The sequence below is a fragment of the Dipodomys ordii genome, unplaced genomic scaffold (assembly GCF_000151885.1).
Source record: "Dipodomys ordii isolate 6190 unplaced genomic scaffold, Dord_2.0 Scaffold17, whole genome shotgun sequence".
NCBI classification, from domain to species: domain Eukaryota; kingdom Metazoa; phylum Chordata; class Mammalia; order Rodentia; family Heteromyidae; genus Dipodomys; species Dipodomys ordii.
Window position 1 is genome coordinate 14882640 of NW_012267233.1, and position 7880 is coordinate 14890519.

Below are 7880 nucleotides of genomic sequence, written 5' to 3' on the forward strand. Positions count from 1 at the left end.
TCAGCTCAAGGCTAGCGCTCTACCACTTGAGCCACAGCACCACTTCTGGCTTTTTTCTTTTTTCTTATGTGGTGCTAAGGAATCGAACCCAGGGCTTCATGCATGCAAGGCAAACACTCTACCACTGAGCCACCTTCCCAGCCCACAAGCACTTTTTTGAAGTGACACATAGATGCTGAGGATTACACATCCCCACCTTTTGGACTCAAGAGAAGACTGGATCCCACACTGAGAATGAAACATCTTGGGGAGACAGTCCTAAAAAGGTATGTGCAGTTACGGCAGAATTAGAGCATGAAGAGTTCATTTACCATGAACTAGAGCCATGGTGAATGGAACTGGTCAGGAGGCAACAGTGGGAGATGTTGGGGAAAATGAGTTGGCAAAAGAAGGAGGAACAAAATAGGCGATTGTAAAAACTGGTTTTTATGTCAGATATCTGACTCCGGTTAATACCAGACATCAAAATTTACTGGCAGACTTGGCCTATTACACTATTTCACAACCTACTAAAACCCAACACTGGACATCTCTGTGTTTCTCATCAATTAGAATGTGACCAGAATGGAAACTGCTATGCTGTATGGTCAGTACTTGTGCCAGAAATGTACACTGCTCCCAGACAGGACAAAGGAAGGCGTATCACTTCAACTTCCCCTTTCACAGTCTGAAATTCTCACTGCAACTTTGAGTTAGCTGTATCACATCCTAGGCCTTTCCCCAGAAAAGGAGGGAGGTCTTGAAGTGGCCCTGCCAAAGGAGAGCTAATTACAATGAAAAAGAAATGGGTAATGTGGCACCCAGAACGCGAGGATTTTAAAAGACCTACATTCTGAATTCTGCAGACTTAGTGAAGCTAGTAAGTATACAACCCCTAGAGGGCAGACTTGTACTGAGGACCTCTGAGCTCAAAGCACCCACAAGAATTTTCTAAAACATCCATTTTTTTCCCTCATCAAAATCTGCTATTGCTAACAAAAGTCTGTAGAACTGGAATTATGTTTATCTCTGGCTGAAAATAAAAATCCTCCCCAGTCTAATCATGTTTTTAGGATAAAATTTAAAAGTACCCAATAACTAAATCTTGCTTAGCAACCCTTTCTTCCCAGAAACATGTCTTGTGGAAAAAAATTCGGACATGTTAAGTGAGTCACTTGGCAAACTGGTTCCTTAAGTACTTTAAGGAATCTAAGTGGATCTGAAGTCTAAAGGAACAATAAAAACATTCCTTGCCTGCAGGAAATGATTGGATGTCAAGGTGATGACCTGAACCCAGGAAGGACATGACAGGGTTGAAGAGGTTTGTGCTGACAGGCATCCTGGAAACCATATCTTCAAGACCACTGAAGGAACCCCAGCACAAATATTCCCATTGCACAGTGATCTGTTTTGTTTTCAAGAGGGTAAAATTTTTAAAAAAAAAAACTACAGCAAAAACATTATTTCAGATCACCTTTCTGTACATAGAAATGCAATATTTTAAAAAGCAAAACTTTGGAAGTGGCACTGTGGCTCAAGTGGTAGAGCACTCGCCGTGAGCTGAAGAGCACAGGGACAGCGCCCAAGCCCAGAGTTCAAGCCCCATGACTGACAAAAATAAATAAACAAATAAATAAATGGTGCTATTAAAAAGCAAAACTTCGCCAGGTGCAAGTGGCTCAGACCTGTAATCCTAGCTTCTCAGGAGCCTGAGATCTGAGGATCATGGTTCAAAGCCAGCCCTGGCAGGAAAGTCCATGAGACTCATCTCCAATTAACCTCTAGAAAATCTGAAATGGCACTGTGGCTCAAAGTGGCAAAGCACTAGACTTGAGAAAAAATGCTCAGAGACAGCTCCCAGGCAAGTACCATGAACAAAATAAAAATAAAAAAGCAAAAGTCACTGGATGCCTGTGGCTCATGCATGTCATCACATCTGTAATCCTGAAATCTGAAAATCAGTTCAAAACTAGCCCAGGCCAGGAAAGTCCATGAGATTCTTATCTCCATTTAGCCACCAAAAAAACTGGAAGTAGAGCTGTGGCTCAAGTAGTGGAGTACCAACCTTGAGCATAAAAAGCTAAGGGACAGTCCCAAGGCCCTGAATTCAAACTCCAGTTCTGACCAAAAAGAAAACAGAAAGAAGAAGGAAGGAAGGGAGGGTGGGAGGGAGGGAGGGAAAAGCAAAACTCCCCTCTACTCTTGCACTGCTCACTCGGGGTCCATGCTTCTGGGCCTGGCAGATGGAAGGATGGTAGAGGTTCTGCAGGGCTTGCAAGGCCTTTTTGGCCCACTCTGTTCTTCCAGCTCTGAGCCACTGCTGCTGTTCTTGCCCTGCCAGCGAGGCTGACACTTGTGAATGGTGTGATTAATGCTTTTCTGTCTGCCACTGGATCCCTGATCCTAGATTTATTGTCTTAACTGCCATCATGTTAAAATCTAAACCTGGGGCCCTTGGTGAATGTTCCACCTGGGCCTTCTGCTACCCTGCCCCTTGTCAGACCCTGTGGCTATGGGTTCTCAACCCTCCAGCCCCACAGACAAACCAGCTGCTTTCCCATCACCCAACATTCAATTTGTGTGCGTCCAGCCAGCCTCAAATGCTGCCCATTCCCCTTCTGCTGCCATGGACCACCACCACTGCTCCCACCACACCCCTCAGGTGGTGAGAATCTCAGAGATGAAGGCCAGAGCCTCCCTGCTGTGCAGTCACCAGCACAGACTTAGCTCTGCTGAAAAGCCCTGTAGGGATCATGCCGTAAGGGGCTGCTCAGGGCCTCCCCAGAGGATGTGAGTGAGGGGCAGGAGGACATCAACCATCAGCACCTAAGTAGCTGTTCTTTTTGTAACATAGTGTTTTCAAAATGCTCACTTACAAAACTCAAGATTATAACAATATAAAAATTCTCATATCTATTTGGACCCCTTGCCATTCCAACTTTTCAAATAACCAATTTTGTTAATTTCATATATATTTGTTCAAAGTCTGTCAGAAAGAGAATACTCGAACAAAATGAAAGGAGAGAGAGAGCCTTGAGCAAAATGAAAGGGGAGGAGAATATTCAGAAAGGGAAGTTCCAAGAACCATCAGTCAAATTGCTAACAAATTTTCAAATGCTCTAAGAACTTCAAGGAATAACAATCTTTCCTAGGGCCCTTTTGTCACAACTTCCATGTGACTGTCTTCTTATTAAAGTTCCTTACTCTAAAGAAAATTGGTTCCAGTGGCACTCTGTCACAAGATCATCACTCAGAAAAGAACCACAACTCAAGACACAGAGAGAGCCAGGGTAGAGATAGAGAAGTTACCAGGCCCCTCTCTCTATTTGGTCTTTCATCTGTTAGATTTCTAGATACCAGGCACTAAGCTGGGTCTTGGGGACATGAATCCATCCCTGAACTCAAGGCCAGAAGAAAACAAAATAGGCCAAAGATATCATTGAGATGGTTCAATTCCAGCGAACATAAATCCAACCCAAACAGATCACATGTTAAAAGGGATTCAGTAAAAAGCCATATGCTGGTAGTTCATGCCTATAATTCTAGCAACTCAGAAGGTTGAGATCTGAAGATAGCAGTTTGAAACCTGTCTGGGAAGAAATGTCTATGAGACTCTTATTTCTAAGCAGCAAAAAGCTAGAAGTGGAGAGGTGGCTCAAGTGGTAGAGTGCCAGCCTTCAGCAAAAAAAAGGTGGTGGGGAGGTTGGAAGGAATTACAGTAACCCACCCCTGTAGCTGGATTTGGTTTCAGGTACAGCTTGGTTCCAAGCTTAAGTGACATCATTGGGTGCATCTCTAGCATGCTTCCAGCACATATCATTATCTTAGACCAGTAGAAGTATGTCAGTGGTCCTAAAACCCAAACAAAAATCCAGTATCCTTAACCTTGACGGGCAGATTTTGATCAATTGTCCATTCATGAAGCAGTCACTGAAGCCAAGGGGGATGGATTGTGCCAACTAGTCCAGCCCATGACACACACACTTCTCAGAGCCCAGGAGTTGGGCTGGCGTTACCCCAAAGCACACAGATTGAGAGCTGAGGTGGAATGGTACCTCAAAACAAAACGAGAGCTCTGTAGCTATACACAAACCAGAGAGGCTGGTAGGCTATCAAGTAAGGCCTTCCCAACCCACCCATGTAATCAAAAGGGTGCAGAATGACTCAAACGGTGCCACAGGACCTGGCCCATAATAAAACATCAGCAATGTTCCTAAGGACAGAGCAGTCGGCTGTATGAAAGCTGTTGGTTTATATTCGGGAAAAGGAAACTGTCATAGGTCAGCCCCAGGGCACGAGAGACAGGAAAAGAAGAAAGGGTTTCCTTAAATAGCTACATTTGACCAAGCTCAGAAAGGAAAGGGTGGAGACCAAGGGAGTGAGTGGCGGGGGTCAGATGGACAGCCCCAGTGGGCAAAGAGGCCACAAGATGGATCTGCCACAATCAGTCCAAGGACATTTGCACTGCCCAACTTCACCTGAGCGTTTGGCCTATCGTCCACACTACAGCTGGGGCCCAGTGCTGTGAACAGGACGATCAGATCGCCCCGGGCCATCTTCCTGCACCCAGCACTCAGTAGTTCTACATTCCCCACCTGGTCTCTGAAGCCTGGGCTCCAGCCTCCTGTCTCTCCCTGCCTTTGGTTTTCTCCCTGCTCCACTGGCCCCACCCCCCAAGGCTTACCCCCAGCCACAGTTACTAAGGAGTCACCAGAGGAAGAAAGAGTCGCCACAGGAGAGGGGAGTTCTAGCCACAAGCGTATGTTTTCCTCATTCTCGCAGAGCACGTACAAGAAGGCTGGACAAGCCTGGTTAGGGGCGTCAATTGTGGGCCAAAATCCAGACACAGTACCGGGCCATCACTGTCTTCACAGATGCCACCTGTGTGAGCTGAGGCCAGCCCAGGGCTTTTGATGCGTGTGGAATTGAGGACACGCGGGGGGGAGAGAGCAGGGGCCTTTCTGAGCCAGGAGAGAATGGGGCCTGGGGTGATGGAGCTGGAGCAGAGCAACCTGAGCAGACTCTGGGCTCGAAAGCTGCTCAGCGCTCATCCACACTCCAGCGGTGGGGAAACTGTGTCACAACTCCTCCGGGGGAAGCCATGGGCCATGTGACTTCCCCAGCATCGTGTCTATGGAAAGTGGAAAGAGCAAGACAGTGTCGAAACTGCATCTACTGTCTTCTACCTCTTGTCTCCGGTCAGCCATTTCCCCCCAGTTTCCTCTCTGATCTCTTTTTGACTTACATTCAAGCAGCCTGATTTACATACATGTTTTGTTGTTGTTGTTTTGTTCAGGGACTCAAACTTAAGAGTCGTGGAGCTGTCCCTTCATTTTTTTCATTCAAGGCCAGCACTAACACTTGAGCCATATCTCCACTTCTGGCTTTTTGGTGGTTAATGTCCTGGACTGGCTTTGGACCATGATCCTCAGATCTCAGCCTCCTGAGTAGCTAGGATTACAGGCATAAGCCACCAGTGCCCATCTTGTTAATTAAAAGCTGTCTTTTATTTTCTGGAAATGTATTAAAAGAAGAAAGATTGTAACTGTCCTCTAATGCCAGAGTCCCCCATAGATGCAAACAAACTTGTTGGCGATCAGCTCCAGTCCTCAAATGTCTTACAGCACGCACTTGATCTCCTGTCTCATCTGTCCACTGGTGGACAGTCAGCTTCCTCAGCTTAATCAGTTGCTCATTATGCACAGAGTACAATTTCCTCCTCACAGCTGCAAGCACACATCTGTGCTGGGCTAGCAAACAGCCAGGTTTACACCAATCATCTTCTTTGTGCAAGAAGACCGAAAAGAGGATAAAGCCTTGCAGAGGCTGCCAGTGTCCTCAGTAATGTGCTTTATGCTCAGTGAGTTCCATCTGCATTTTTCCATTTGTCAGCTAGAAAATTACTCTCCTCCGTATCTACTCAGAATCTAACAAGAGATGAACTTCTCACTCACCCCTTGTGGCAGAACTGTGTACCACTCAGGACTTAGCACACAGCTTTTCCTTCATTTTTGCACAATTGAGTATATCTCAATTTTCTAATTCATGACATCAAAACTAGGTGAGGCCAGCACCATGCTTCCTGCACACCGGAACTGGGGCTAGAAGAAAAAAAGCTATGGGGAAAGAATAAAGGTGTGGTTCCTCTGGTAGACTCCTACCTTGCAAAAATGAAGCCTGGAGTTCAAATTCTAGAAAAGAAAGAAGGAGGGAAGGAAAGAAGGAAGAAGGGAAGAAACAAAGGACAAGACACACAGCTGAGCACTAGTGGCTCATGTCTGTATTTCTAGCTATTCAGGAGGCTGAGATCTGAGGATCAAGGTTCAAATCAGATGCAAGAAAGTCCATGAGACTCTCACCAACAATAAACTACCAAAAAAGCCAAAAGTGGAGGTGTGGGTCAAGCTTTGAGCAAAAGAAACTCAGGGACAGCACCTAGGTCCTGAGTTTAAACCCTAGGACTGGTGTGCATGTGTGTGCGCACACACACACACACACACACACACTGGGGAGGTTGCCCCAGTCAAAAGCTAGCTAGCCTCATGCCAAACAGATTCCATCATCCCTGGGAGCTATTTCCTCTTTTTGCCAGAGTATCTCTGGGCACCTTATGAAGACGACCATGAGCTCTTAAAAGCAATATTTAATCTATCTGAATCTCCATCATCACCACTGTTCCTGAAGGGCAGAGGGATTGAACAAACCCTTCCTTGCCCACCTCCCACTGCAGCTGTGTAGCAATGGATAGAATGGGTAGAAAGAGTTGTTCTGGACCCTTCCTCTCAGTCTCCCCCCTCTAGCAGGTGATTCTCACTGACAAGCAATGGATGGGCCAGGGATCCCAAGTACCTGCTAAGCTCTTCATCAACAGAGAAACAGACCACAGCAACAAGCTTGATGACACCATTCACTGCAGAGGTCTGGTCTTCAACAGCCGCCTGTCCTGCTAAGCATTAGACTATAAGCTGTGAATTGAGTGAGCAAGGGAAGGGTGACATTGTCCAAAAAGAATGTGCTTTACCTGACTTATGTAACTGGAACCCCTCTGTACATCACCTTTACACAATGTATAAATCCTACCTACACAGGTGGCTGGGATCTGAGGATCGCGGTTCAAAGTCAGCCCAGGTAGGAAGCCTTTGAGACTCTTATCTCCAATTAACCACCCAGAAGAGCTGGAAATGGAGCTGTAGTACAAGTGGTAGAGTGCTAGCCTTGAGCAATAAAGCTCAGGGGCAGTGGATAGGTATGTGTGTGTGCGCGTGTGCACGTGCATACACACACACACACAATGAGACAGAGACAGAAAAGATAAAAACAAGTTCTGGGTGACTCACCTCCCACACCCCAAGATGCCTCTCAGGTGCTTTCTAGACACAAACACATCCTGAGCTTACAGGCTCCTGCCCCTTCCCTACAGAAGCAGCCAAGGCTCCTGCACGCAGGAAGTCACCAGGAAATGAAGAAGGACCCCCAGAGGGAGGACACCGCAAGGAGGTGGGAGCCTAACAGGTGGAGCGAGGGCTAGCACCGTCTCACAGTGGGCTCTAGGCATCACCTGGGAGCGGGTTAGACATGGAGATTCTCAGGGCCACCTAGGCTTACTGGGATCACATGTGCCTGTCGCGTTCCCTGGGTGATTCTGACATGAAAGTTGGAGAAGCACTGAATCCACCCAGCTCTGGGACATTTCCTTCAGTCCTCCCCACAGCTGCAGCGACAGTCACGGCAAGGTAGGAGATGCAGCATCAATTCGGCTACTATCCCCATCAAGGTCAAAAACTGAGCAAGTTTGTATTTCACCATGGACCTCCAGTCCCATCACGTGGAGGCTAGAAGTATAGCCTCTTGGGCTAGAATGTAGCTCAAGAGGTGGAACACTAAACTAGCAAGCAGAATAT